This window comes from Nanorana parkeri, unplaced genomic scaffold (assembly GCF_000935625.1).
Source record: "Nanorana parkeri isolate BGI_ZX_2015 unplaced genomic scaffold, ASM93562v1 scaffold14, whole genome shotgun sequence".
In the NCBI taxonomy this organism is placed as follows: domain Eukaryota; kingdom Metazoa; phylum Chordata; class Amphibia; order Anura; family Dicroglossidae; genus Nanorana; species Nanorana parkeri.
In genome coordinates this window covers 4,033,548-4,047,334 of record NW_017306282.1, presented here as the reverse complement: position 1 = coordinate 4,047,334, position 13,787 = coordinate 4,033,548, and positions in this window count along the sequence as shown.

Here is a 13,787-nt window from a genome sequence, read left to right as displayed (position 1 = left end):
AATGTTACCTCGTTTTGTTAAAGATGTACAAATGGTAAAGCCAAAGCAGAGATGATGGAACTAGATAAGACGGGAAAAGTTCACCCAAAAGTATTGGTTGAAATTATAAACTGACATGGTGAATGTGTATCTAGTCTTCCATCATTCTGGGTCAAGTAAAGGGACAGAGTAAGAGTGTGTACTCTAGTTTACCACCATCTCTAGTCTGACTACAGTAACTTACACAAGTAAGTGAGGAAAGGGGTTTACCAAATAGCTTGTTGTACGAGCAAGAATACATCACCAGGTACTATAGCGCGTAATAGGCCTAGTGAGAAATTGTGACTTTGTAAATATGGGAGCAACTGTCACAGAGAGGATGTTTCCTCTGGTAACACGGACCCCTGACTACCCAACGGTGTTGTCAGACAACAAGCACATTATGTTTTACCATACAGGGTTTGCATATGTCGAGGACGACATAAAAGTTTGTGGGGGAGAGTGTAAAGAATGTAAACTTAGACACCCCAAAATAATATTCTAATAACATGTTAAGGTTCTCTTAGTGAGGACACATTGACACTCTAAGCTAAACTCCTGTTTTGACAGAGAGGACACAGTAACACTCCAAGCTAAAATCCTGTTTGTAGAGAGAGGACACATTTACCAGAGCACCTGCTGCACTGTAAGTGGAAAGGGAAACTTAGTTACTTGTTTCTGAGGGAACTTCCTGTCAGTTACACACTTGTTCCCTCAGTGATGAGTGTCCTCCATTCTATTGCAGTTCATATTAAAGCACCCTAATTTCACCCAACCCCGATCGCACTGTGGAGTTTATTCGTCAGAAGTGCAACACTATTCACAGTGATAACTGCCTTTTATAAATACCTAAATCCCAAAACATAAACGTGATAGGTTGCAGCTTACCAGTCCTTAGATGTGGTGGCTGCATTCAATTTTCAATTCTTTGGGTTTTTTGGGGCTTTTCACCTTAAGGTTTTGCAGGTTGGGATGTCTGCCTTTATTTTCACCCGGTGATCCTGCCAGTAACACATTTCCTGTCCTAGGGTGCCAACGCTTACTCATCGCACTGTATCTTTGGAGGAGCAGCATTGTCACCAGTGGCGGAACTATCGCCATAACGACCCAGACGGCCACTATGGGGCCTGGGGCACAGGGGGGCGCTGCCAGAATGAGGAACAAAGGTGTCCCCCTGATGCCGTGCCTGGGTCGCTATGGCATCTCAGGCTGCTGGCTGTCACTGGCGGCTGTGAGGAGGAACACACCGCCGTTCAGATAATTGACAATCTGTCAGTGATCTGTGCAGCGTCGTGCTCCTCCTCACAGCTGCTGCTGAGTCAGTGACAGGCAGCAGCTATGAAGGAGGAGGCGGGGCCTAGCATCGGCAGAGAAGGAGGAGGTGGGGCCTAGTGTCGGCAGCGGAGGAGTAGTGGCAGATCGGGGCAGGGGTGTGACCAGCCCACTTGGGACCCTGCAGAGCCCACCATAGAGGGTCTATATTGGGCTCTGAAGGTTCACTCTCAGGTGGGCTGTGTGGGATCCGAGGTGGGCTCTGCAAGGGGTGTAACTAGAAAACACAGGGCCCCTTACAAAATTTTGCGATGGTGCCCTGTGATTTCTAGTTAAGCCCCTAAATGTCTCATTGTTAACATAGGGTAGAGTTGTCCTATAGTTCATAGGGAGAACTGAGAACAATGCTAACCAATAAGAGTGAGGCAGAAAACACAGGAAGTTATCAACTCACAAGAGTTCTGGCAGGATCAACATGTATTTTTATGCATTTGCCAAACAGATATAATAAACACATTGAATGGTTTAACATAACAAAATGGAGAGAAACAAAGTTCAGTATAAGGGTTTCCATGCATTCATCAACTGGGATCTTTATGCATTTATCAAATAGATATAATAAACACTTTTAATGGTTTAACAGACCAGAATGGAGATAAACAAAGCTCATTATAAGGATTTCAATGCATTTTAACTAAAATGCTCGGCAGTAGTAATAAGTATTTAAAGGAGAACTAGGGGGTTAGGGCTTTTCCCCATCGTTCTCCTTAGCGTAACGGGAGGAAACAAACTAGCGTCCTCCCGTCACCCTAAGCTCAGTATACCGCGTGCTACAGCTCGCGGTATACTGAGACGCCACAGCTGAAGCGGATTCCGACAATTATGTCTGGATTCGCACAGCTGCGTGACTGACAGCTGGCTCTGCCTATCTAGAGGCAAAGCCAGCTGTACCCGTCCGATCCTCCAGTCAGCGCTGGCGGATCGGAGTGGGGAGGGGGGAATCCAGCCCCTCCCCTGTCACGGCAGAGAGCTGTGACAGGATCGAGAGGTGAGCGAATGTCGGTATGTGTTCGCTCACTTCTCGATCTACTGAGCCGACCTGTGACAGTCTCATTGCCACAGGTCGGCTAGAACTATGAGGGGAGTGAAAAGCACTCCCCTCATAGTTCTCCTTTAATGGAAAATGTTACACAGTGTTTGGAGTGAACAGCTGCAAGTTGTCAATGACAGGAGACGGATTCCACTGTTTATCGGTAATCCAACGGGCATAAAAATGTATAACAAAACTGACATCTAATAGGACCACTTGTCATATCTTTATTTTCATGGATTCATTATATTAGAGGTTAAAGTGATTATTCTATTGGTTTGCTACTCCTATCTGCCCCTACTTTGACCTCTCTCAATATATGTGTCAAGATAATTTCCTTGGGAGGGTTTGTTTAACCCAGCCAAATGGGTTTCCACTTTTAACTTTTTTACTAGCATTTGGTCTGCACTTCTGGTCCTTTACTAACTAAACATTCATCAACATGCTATGAAAACTGTAGAGGGTTACTTAAAGTGGATCTTTCTGTAACTTTAAAGGGCTGCATGAATACATTCTTGACAGGCCACAATGTAGAGCAACATAATATTTTTCAGAAAAGCTCCACTTTTATCCTTTAAAAACCATCCTCGATCTTCAGTCAGGTGACGTCGCCTAGGCTGAGATGATGTCATCAGTCTGCTGCAGGCAGGAGGAAGCATTTCTGTCTCCTCTCCCCAAGTGCTCAGACTGAACAAATATTTAATAATTTTATATAAAATTCAAATATTCTTGAACATGGTCAAGAACTGCACAGACACCAGGATATACATGACTGTGTCATCTCTGACTTGGCATGTCAGTCCAGGAAGTGGATGATGACTCTAGTATGATGTCTGAACAAAGATTGTGCAATCCTTCTGGAGAGATAAGGAGATAATGGGAAATCTTCCTAATAGGGACACAAACAACTATAAAATCCTGATAGAAGCACTAACTTGTTCCCACTTTATTGAAAACAAAATTAAATTTTGTGGCTAACGGGAACCCTCCTTGTCACCCTTACAGTAACCCTCCATGTAACATTAACACTAATCTTACCTGTAAGCCTAGCCCTCCTTGTAACCCCTACAGAAACCCCCTCTGTGACCCTAACACTAACCCTTCCTGTAACCCTAACATTAACTATTCCTGTAACATTCACATTTACCCTCTCTGTATCCCTGTCACTAACTCTTACTGCAATCCTCCCTGTAACCCTAACATTTTTTTTTACTTGTAACCCTTATAATAACACTAACCCTCACTTCCTAAAAGGAAGTCGGGGGAAATCTTCCCTTAAAAAAATCTGATAAACACGCTAAACAACTGATAGAAGCGCTAACTCTATCTTGTTCTATCCAAAACAAAATAAAAGGTTTTGGCTACCACTAACCCTCCCTGTAATCCTCAGACTAACCTTTCCTGTAACCCTCACACTAACCCTCCCTGTAACCCTCACACTAACCCTCCCTGTAACCCTCATACTAACTTTCCCTGTAACTCTATCACAGACCTTTCCTGTAACATTACCACTCTCCTTCTCTGTAACCCTCCCTATAACCCCCCTCCCTTCCCCGTAACACTAACCCACCCTGTAACCCTTTCACTAGTCCTCTCTGTAACACTAACTCTGCCTATAACACAGACCCACCCTGTAACACCAACCTTAGGCCCCTTTCACATGGCCGGTGCGATTGGGTCCACCTGTCAATTTTTCAGGCGGACCCGATCGGATGCCCAATGTAAGTTTATGGGCAGCAATGTGTAAACAGACAGATGTCCATTTACCCTCGACTACATCTGTGTTTCCAGAAAAACAGATGGATCAGAGATCCGTTTTGCCGGACTGGTTTGTGCCGGACTGGGGGTAATCAGACGTAAATGGACATATGCCCCTTTACATCCGATTCCCCATAGACAGACACGGGGTCCGGTAATTGCGATGGAGGAAAAAACTGTACAGATATGGATGTCACAGCGGTGACATCCGCTCCGTACTGCTTTGATCAGGAGAGGATCTGTTCACAGATCCTCTCCTGATCAGCCCGTGTGAAAAGGGCCTGACACTAACCCTCCCTGTAGCCCTGACACCAACCCTCCCTGTAACCCTAAAACTAACCCTCTCTGAAACAATGACCCACCCTGTAACCCTCACACTAATCCTCCCTCTAACCCTAACACTATCCCTCCCTATAATCCTAACACTAACCATTCTTGAAACACTGACCCACTCTTTAACCCTTACGCTAACCTTCCCTGTTTCCTTAACACCCCCCTGTAACCCATGCACAAACCCTCTCTGTAGCCCTAACACTAACCCTCCCTGTAACCCCAACAAACACCCTCACTACAACTCTCTGTGCAACCCTAATAATAACCCTTCCTGAAACCCGAACACTAACCCTTCCTTGTAGCCCTGATAGTAACACTCACCCTCACAATAAGCCGTCCTTTAACACTAATTCTAAACGCTCCAAATATGAGCCCCATGGTTTGCATATTTGCCTGTCCTGCATCAGCATTCTCTGCACAGAAGGACAATGCTTCCATCATGTAAGGTAAATATAAGTTATGAGTTATTCCATATTTTAGGACTATGTTATGCTCCACCTTTTCTTGTTACTATCTGTTCAACTGAGATAATATCTGAATCTCCTCTTCAATTTATCATCTCCTCTTCTACATGTGAAGGATTGTTTCCACGGCCTATAAAAAATTCATAGACTCTCCTGCAAAAAAAGAAACTTCTGAAGAGAAGAAGAAAGCAGACATGACTTTTAAATTAGAAGTAGTAAAAAGCCCACAGCTATAGGAATCTGGAAGTCATGAATACCCAGAGTTACATTGGCTATAGACAAAGTAACGTCTCGGAGAGCTTAACTAGTTGTAGATTATAAAGGTATGCGGGTATGTGGCTCATAGTGCTGGCCTGACACATCTTGTTCTGGTTACTATCATTATGTGTTTTGTACATCTCTGCAGCTTACTCTACATAGAATGGAGTGTAAATGGTAAAGGCCATCTCCAACCGAAAAATAAATTATAATCTTAATATTCCAAAAATAAATGGTTGGTTGCTGTCTTTTGCTTGCACCATTATTATGTCAACAGGTTGTGGAATAATGGAAAATTTGCATCATCATGGAATATTTAAAATCACTGCTATTACATGTAAGGAACATCATGAGATAATCTCAAATGTAAAGTATATCGATAGCCAAAATTGCTTGGGTAGAACCCCTATCAATTTTGGTTTTCGTTGCAGTGAAAAGAGCTCCATTCACTTCCAGTTCCAAAAATACAATTGGATCGATTGTGTGTCCAGGGATAGTGATTGATTCCTAACTGCATGTAATCGTAATCACATATGATTAAATGCGATGTGCAGGCGTTTAAATGCAGCGACTGTCACCCGATCATTAATTTGAACGGATGACAGCTGCTGCTTGTAAACAAAAGATTAGGGATTGCTGCTGCTGGAAAAACGCCAGTTCCTGACTCGCACTTAAATATATAGGTGTGAATGCGACCTAAAACAGGATATAGGGGCACCTAAATATAGATAGATTTTATTTGTCACATACACAATCGTACAAGTATGATATGCAGTGAAATGCTTACACGACTGCAGAGCAGTCGTGACGGCAGCCGACTACACCGGCGCCATCTTTGTAGAGCAGTACGGTGACAAGACGCGGATGTAGCGAGCCTGCAGCTACTCCTAAAGCTCCGGGTGTCGCCTCTGAACGGCAGCGTGATACAAGTGCAGGAGCGCTGTACAATCTTAACCGCCATTAATCCCCAACGGAGAACCTGACTGTGCCAGTTGGTAGACGAGAAGATCGTTATGGGCCTCCGCATAATCCCCCATCTTGTCCTCGACGTGGACGACTCCGTCTCCCAGGGCGTCAACATCCCTTCTCAGCAGCAAAAAGCACATCTCTATGCAGGGAGCACCCAAGAGACACAAGCACGTCCCCTAGGGTAGTGTCCAGCAGGGGGCGATCAGCAGTGGGACAATCCTCAATGGTGCTATTCATCTCCTCACACACATGCACAGTAGGGCCAGACCGCTCGTCCCCCTCCCCAGGCCGTATCTGCGCTCCCCCAGAGTTCAGTCTGGGCGTGGATTTTGCCGGGTCGGCGGTCACCTGGCTCCCACCTCCTTTCGGCTCCCGCTCGTTACGGCTGTCGGAGAGTTGCAGAGAGGACAGGGTGCTGGACGAGCCGGCGCCATCTTGAGTCCGCGGCGAGCCCGTTGAGCTGAAAAATTCAGTAAGTTTCCGAGGGCCTTTCTTAGATTTTCGTTCTCTCCGACGGTCGCTGGGGTCAGGGGCACACATGGGTAGTATCATGGGAGTCCTCTGTGCTAAGGATTCAGCCCTAGGATTTCAGCTGTGCCGGAGCTCCACTATCCTGCGACCATCCGTTGATGTTAACTGCTCCAAATATATAGGTGTGAATGGGACCTAAAACAGGATATAGGGGCCAGTGCTCAGGGGACCAGCTGATTCTGCAGGAAACTAAAACATTTAAACATCAAGGAGCAGCATCCATTGTAAGTGATCAGCATTTGGAATAACTTAAAAACAATTTGACTTTAATTCCACTTTAAGTGTAAGGGTACTTGCAACTCACCTTAGGTCTTTTTCTTTAACCAGGCAAATCAAGTAATACCAATTAGGTATTTGTAACGTGTGATATCGGATCTCCACTAGAGGGTATATATAGCCAAAACGTTTTTGTGAGTTTCTGATAGTAGAAAAGGGTCAGAGCCCCTGTCAAGATTTTACTGCTGTTCTGTATGGAGATTTAAAAAATAAATAGTGCATGCAGCATTTTTTCTGACTGCACCAGACCGGAACACAGGCATTGATGTACCACGCATTCCGCTGCGGGCAATTGCACTGCAGCCAGGGGGCGTGGCTGTGGTGCCATTGACTTCAATTCACCGCCACACCCCCTCCTGCCCCAGAATGCTGTGAGTTGGCCGGGATGCGATCCAGTGCATTCCAGCACCGAATTGGGCCGGAACGGACTGGGGCTGGTGTGAACTAACCCTTATTGTCACTGCAAAAGAAAGCAATAGACATTCAAGGTTTTAGGGCTAGTTCTCAACAGTCTAAGTGCCTGTTTCAGTGCCGGAACGCAATGGATTGCATCCTGGCTGGCCAGAAAATATAGTGCATGCAACATTTGTTCTGATCAGACCAGACCGGAATGCAGGCATTGATGTGCCACGCGTTCCGGTGCAGGCGATCGCACTGCGGCTGGGGGACGTGGCTGCGGTGCCATTGACTTCAATGCACTGCCACACCCCTTCCCGCCCCAGAACGCAGTGAGCCGAATCAGACCTGAATGCACTGGGGCTGGTGTGAACTAGCTCTTCAGTCACCTCTGTCACCAGAACAGAAGGTGGGGGACATTTGTTCCAGTGACAATTGAGCTGATTTCCTAAAACTTTGGAGAAATTACCACAGAAAAAAAAACCTCCCTAATTAAAAAAATAAAGATTAAATAAAATGTATGTAAATTCTAACAATGGACTTCTTTATTTGGTCCCTTTTGGTGTGTTAATTATACAATTGAAAGCGTTGTGTTTCATCTGTTTGCTACGTGCAAAAAAGTACCTGCAGATCCTGCCAGAAACCTTGTGAGCTTATAGCTTTGTGTGCTCTCTGCCTGTACTTCACTCTTATCAGTTAGCATTGTTCATAACTATCTCTACTAGAGACTGCAGAACCACTCCCCTCTGTTTCATGGAGAAGAGGAGAGGTAGAGGTGTTCTCTAGTCTTTTCCTAGGATGACAACAGTGCTCCTCCATAGACACTGTGCAGGGAGTATTGTCACCCTAGAACAGGAAGTGTGTACTTACAGGATCACCGAGCAAAAATAAAGGGAAAGAAAACGGAAAAAAGGAAGCCAGTGCAACCACTGCATCTAAGGTCTGGTAAGCTGCAATATATTACATTTTTGTTCTTGGGTTTAGATATACCTTAAATACAATTTTATTGATATTGGTAGTTTTTTTTTTTTTTTTCCTTGGTCTGTGTAGAAGATGAATGTGTAAGTTATAATATACAGACATCCTATACTTCAGAGTATATAAACTGTGATTTTTTTTTCTCTCTCTTTAATGGTGTGAATAACTTATAGCAGTCTATACCTGACAGGATAATTCAGCTCCAGAGCAATAAAGTGAGAGTGTAAATCTTCTTGATCCTCTCATAGATGTACACGGAGGCTGTGCCTGCTTTTTGTCTCCTGTAATTAAATATGGTAGGTTACCGAGATAAAAAATGGCTCATATAATGTCTAGATGGTGCAAGTGTGCGGCTCTCCTGCACTTTAACGAATTGGCAAATACATGTTAGTAGACAGAATTTGGAGAAATTAGAGATAACTACAATTTTCATCTTTCACAAAATAACTGCTGTTTTGTCAATCAAAGGCCTTGGAATATGAAGAGGCGGCATGGACGCATTATTTCATTATTATTTCATTCACACGAGTAATGGCTGGCCCGTACAGATCCGTGCTTCATGCACGGCCGTATGGGGCCACCCCCGGGAAGAACAGGTGCAGCGCGTGATTACACGCAGCAGCCTGCCCTTCTCTATGGGAGTACGCGGCCGTACGCAGCCCTACGCTCACCCGAACTGCACACCCTGCGCATGCGCCCCGCCATTTTGGAGTAGATCTTGGTATACACCAAGATGGTGGCGTTCGAACATGCGGGCTCCGCCATCTAGGTGTATACCTAGATCTACTCCAAAATGGCAAATTAATACAACGAACGGCGAAAGCGCACTGACCCGCAAGAACGGCATATTGTCATGTATATGTGTGTGCCTGTGATAAATAAAGGCTGAATCTCTACTATTCCATCTCATTTTGGTTAAATACATAGACATACAGATCCTCTATGCCCCAGAGATTCAGCCTTTATTTATCACAGGCACACACATATACATGACAATCCAGGTTGTGAGGTGACACCCTTAGATGATACGTCTATTGATATGCCGTTCTTGCGGGCTTTTCCCTCCTCTCTTCATCTCCCCTCCCACACGATTTTCTGATAGGCCAGCTCGGCTCTATCCACGCCCATTCCCCTAAATACAGCCCCGAAGTGTGAGTGCCTTTTTAGACCCGACTCCCCCACCAATTACATTTATCCGAACAGCGGTTGTCTCCTCCCAGCTGTCAGATTTAAATACCGGCAAGATATCCCGCCACCCTCACTGCACCACTCATTCAGGCTTGAAAAAGAGGCAGAGCCTCGAAACGCATAGCCGCTGTCATTTGGACACTGTCCTTGTCCTTTTCTTTCATCCTCCCTTGCTTGTGACATTTTCGAGATACCGCTTGCACAGACCCCCGAGGTCCCGAACGGTCCGGCACTGACATCGCCCTACACTCCTGACACCGCGGCTCAGCCTGGCCAGCTGAGACCGTGTTGTTCAACGACTATCCACCACAGCTCTCAGACTGTTCCTCTGCATATACTCCCGGCATTGTAAGACCAGCTCACATGCGATATGCTGACAACGGTAACGTGAGTTTTCTTCACAGTAGTGGCGCTCTTTCATTGTGTGATTTTATCCAAAATGGCGGCGGTTTCAATGTGCGGCTTCGGATTCTGAGGCTCGGTGCCTCCGAATCCGAAACAATATAAGAATTAATTTCCTTTGACAAAATGAATGAAAACGTTTTTCATTTTCATTTGTTTCGTCTGGAAACGAATTTTGTTGTTGTTTACTTAACACAATAAAACTTCATTCAGGAAAGAAATTTAGATGTATCCGACATTTTCATTATCGGAAATTCATGTTTGTTGTCATTCATTATTTCTGTCATTCGGATGCGTCCGAATGTACGAATTTCCAAATATGAATGAATAACAAATCTTTCTGAAACTAATTGAACATGTCTAGTTGCAGGACAGAGTTACATAATGATAGCATTAGCAATTCACCCGTTGATTCTAGTTGTTACCAGGCAAAACGTTTTAAGAGAGGCCGGTGGGGAAAAAAAAAAGTGTGTAGCTCTGAATGAATGCTTCAGGCTCGGATCAAATAGTAAATATTAATCAGGAGTATTTACAATACACAGCCGGCCAGCCTGCCGTCAGTATTACATTAGTCATAATTCTTTTCTTACAGATATAGCAAAATGTAAATCTTCCAACCCCAGGGGGCTTCAGGAAAGAGGGGGCCACCAATGATTTCCTTACAGGAACCATTAGTGAAGGTAAACTTTAATTCCACATGCACAGCATATGGTCGGCCAGTTGTAGATCTGTTATCTGTGAGCAAAGTGGAGCTGGGGTGATTACCTGCTAATGTAAAATATAATACCGGTAACTAGTTATCACATTTTATTTGACATGGTTTTATAGCATCTACAAGTCTATGGATTTGTGTTACATAGGTTGCAAAGAGACTCTGAGGGGAATTTATCAAAACTGGAGCAGACAGAATCTGGAGCAACCAATCAGCTTCTCTCTTTCATTTTCAAAGCTTAATTGAACAAACTGAAAAGAGAAGCCGATTGGTTACTATGGGCAACTGTTGCAGATTTTGTCTGCTCCAGTTTTGATAAATTCCCCTAATGTTCATTGATTTCAACCAAAAGACCCTTCCATTCCCAGAGTCTCCTAACTCTTATAAAGCGTGGTGCAATTTTGTTCTAACAGGGAAACAATTCCTGTCTGATTCCTTAAGACAACTGGATACTCCTGGGGGCAACATTCTAAAGTTTTATTTTTTATAAATATTATTTATTACCTCCTAATATCCATTTCTTAACCACCTGCTGTCCGGCCGTTGTAATTAAACGGCCGGACAGCGGCTTCTTAAATGCGGGTGGGCGTTTTTAAACGTCCCATCCCGCCCCACTCGTGCCTGCCGCTAGGCCTGGAATGTAAACAGCCAGCAATGGCTGTTTACATACAAGCTTTCGGGCATCTGTAGAGATGCCGATCGCTTGTAATATGCTGGCGGGTGTGCGTGTTTTTGCGAGTTCGCGGGCGCACGCAATTTTAAAGCTGGACATGTTTGGTGTCTATTTACCCGACATGACCCGTCTTTTATATTTTGCCAAACATTTGGGTAATAACAATTGTTTTATAACATAACGTAGAGAGAACAGTTTTTTTTTTTTTTTTATTTTCGGTACTTTTTTCCGTGGTGATTAAATACCACCAAAAGAAAGCTCTATCTGTCCCCAAAAAATGGTATAAACTTCATTTCAGTACAGCGTTGCATGACGGAATAAATGTCACTCAAAGTACCACAGCGCTGAACACTGAAAAATGGCCTGGCCAGGAAGGGGGTGTAAACACCGCGGTCAGCAAGTGGTTAAAGTGGACCTTTACCCCCTTTGGCTAAAAAATCACCTCAGAATGCAGCTCTGCATGTTGATATGAAATCATCTTACATTCATTAGTTAAACATATTTTTCCTTTACTTACAATTATTGGTTTTTTTTTACTTCCTGGTCCTCTTGGGCATTAGTGATGTAATCATGTCCAAGTATTGCATCCTGGGAAGGTTACATCAGCAGAGCATTGCTGGGAAATCTCATCTGTATCCTCATGAGATCTCAGGGAAAGGCATTTTCCTCCTCTGATGATGATGTGCATGGTCACATGTCCTAGTCACATGTGCCAGAGTTCCAGGAACTAAAGGGACATGGAATCATCTACCCTTAGTAAAAAATGGCCACTGTGAGAAGAATATAGATGGAAAGATAAATAAGGTATGCAAAGAATAAAAAGCCTGCAATTATCCATAAGTATGTGTTTGCAGATGGCCATTACCAAACATCCCTAAAACTGCCTAAAGTTAAAGTGACCCTGTGAAAAAAGGGTTCAGCTAAAAGTACCCTGAAATAAGAGATTTTTCTTATAACAGGTTTCCTTTAACAACCTGGCTTTATTATTTGAACATAGATACAGGTTTACTTTAAAGTGACATTAAAGCTAAAAGGTTTTTAAGCTATTTCCAATGCTGATTAATTCACTTGCAATGGACGCTGCTCCTTGAAGATTAAAAGTCTTATTTTCCTGCAGATTCAGCCTAGTCTCTTGGGCACTGGTCCTCATATTCTGTTTTAGGGTGGCTCCTTTCCCTTGTAGGGTCCTATTGAGCCACCCTTGTGTGCGCTAGCAAACTGTGTGTGTCTCCACAAACACAGCAAGCAATCCACTCCCCTGCTCCTCACTCCTCCTTCTCCAAAGCTACCAGATGGATGGCTGCTGGAGACTGATCTGTCCCTTATGATTATGAAAATGTTGGATAGTGTAGGATAGAGGTAGGAAAAGTAAAAATTTGAGTCTGTGACCACATTGGGGACATTTTCTCTGTACTTCCTGACCCTGTGACCCTCAATAGGAGATGGAAAGGATTGGAGTCACTGAGACAGCAAGAATGTCTTCTTGCTGTCTCAGTGACTCCAATCCTTTCCATCTCCTATTGAGGGTCACAGGGTCAGGAAGTACAGGAAGTTTAGATGCTCTAAACCTTCTGCACTGTACTAAAAATGTGATTTTGTCTGTGTGTTTGGGGAGAAATTTCCCATCACTTCCTGTCCTGATGCAGATGGCTCCAACCCTTCTCTGCTCTATACAAAACTAAATTAAAGGTTTTAGCTGGAGCTTGGCTTTAATATCCATGTTTAGCAATCCTGGGATACAGCTCCAGCTTGATCCAGCTGTGACCACTGAACTGCAGATGTAACTAATTTTTTTTTTCTTTTCTTCTTTTAGAGCCCGTGGAACGTGCATCGAAAAAACACATCCCCCTGTGAACAAAAAAAGTTAACCGTGAAATCACAGCACACAAAAACGTGCACAAGGGTGCTTGGTCCTTCAATAAAGAAGGGACCTCTATTCCCGACCCCACGGGGCGCAAGGCTCCTGACAGGGGTTGAGATACTATGGTCAACCTACCCGAAGGCAGGCGGACCCCGATCCTTTGGGCACCTGAAACAGGTCCCACATAGTACTAGGTAAGGGGCTCTCCCGAAGAGAGACCCGATGGTTGGGAGGAGACAGAGAACCCTATATTAGGGCACAGAATCTCCTACCCACATCGGGAATGGGCCCCTAAGGAACCCGCACCCTCCGCAATCTGTGGGTCAAAATTTACAAAAACAAAAAACGTGCCAATCGTGCATGAGGTGCAATAAATAAATAAAGAGTGCCAGTGCACCACGCTGACAGGCCCTAGGGGCCGGAGTGCAAAAATATTGCCCTGGACTAGCCATAAGGCCTGTCTCGGAGGCGTTGTGCAGAATATGCAATATGGTGTGTGTCCATGTGCACAGTAAGTCAAAGTGGGGTCCCACTCCCAAGTGACTTTCTGAGCACCCCTGGGAGGCCACCCCCAGGGGGCACAACACCACGGGCTCTGCCGCCTCCCA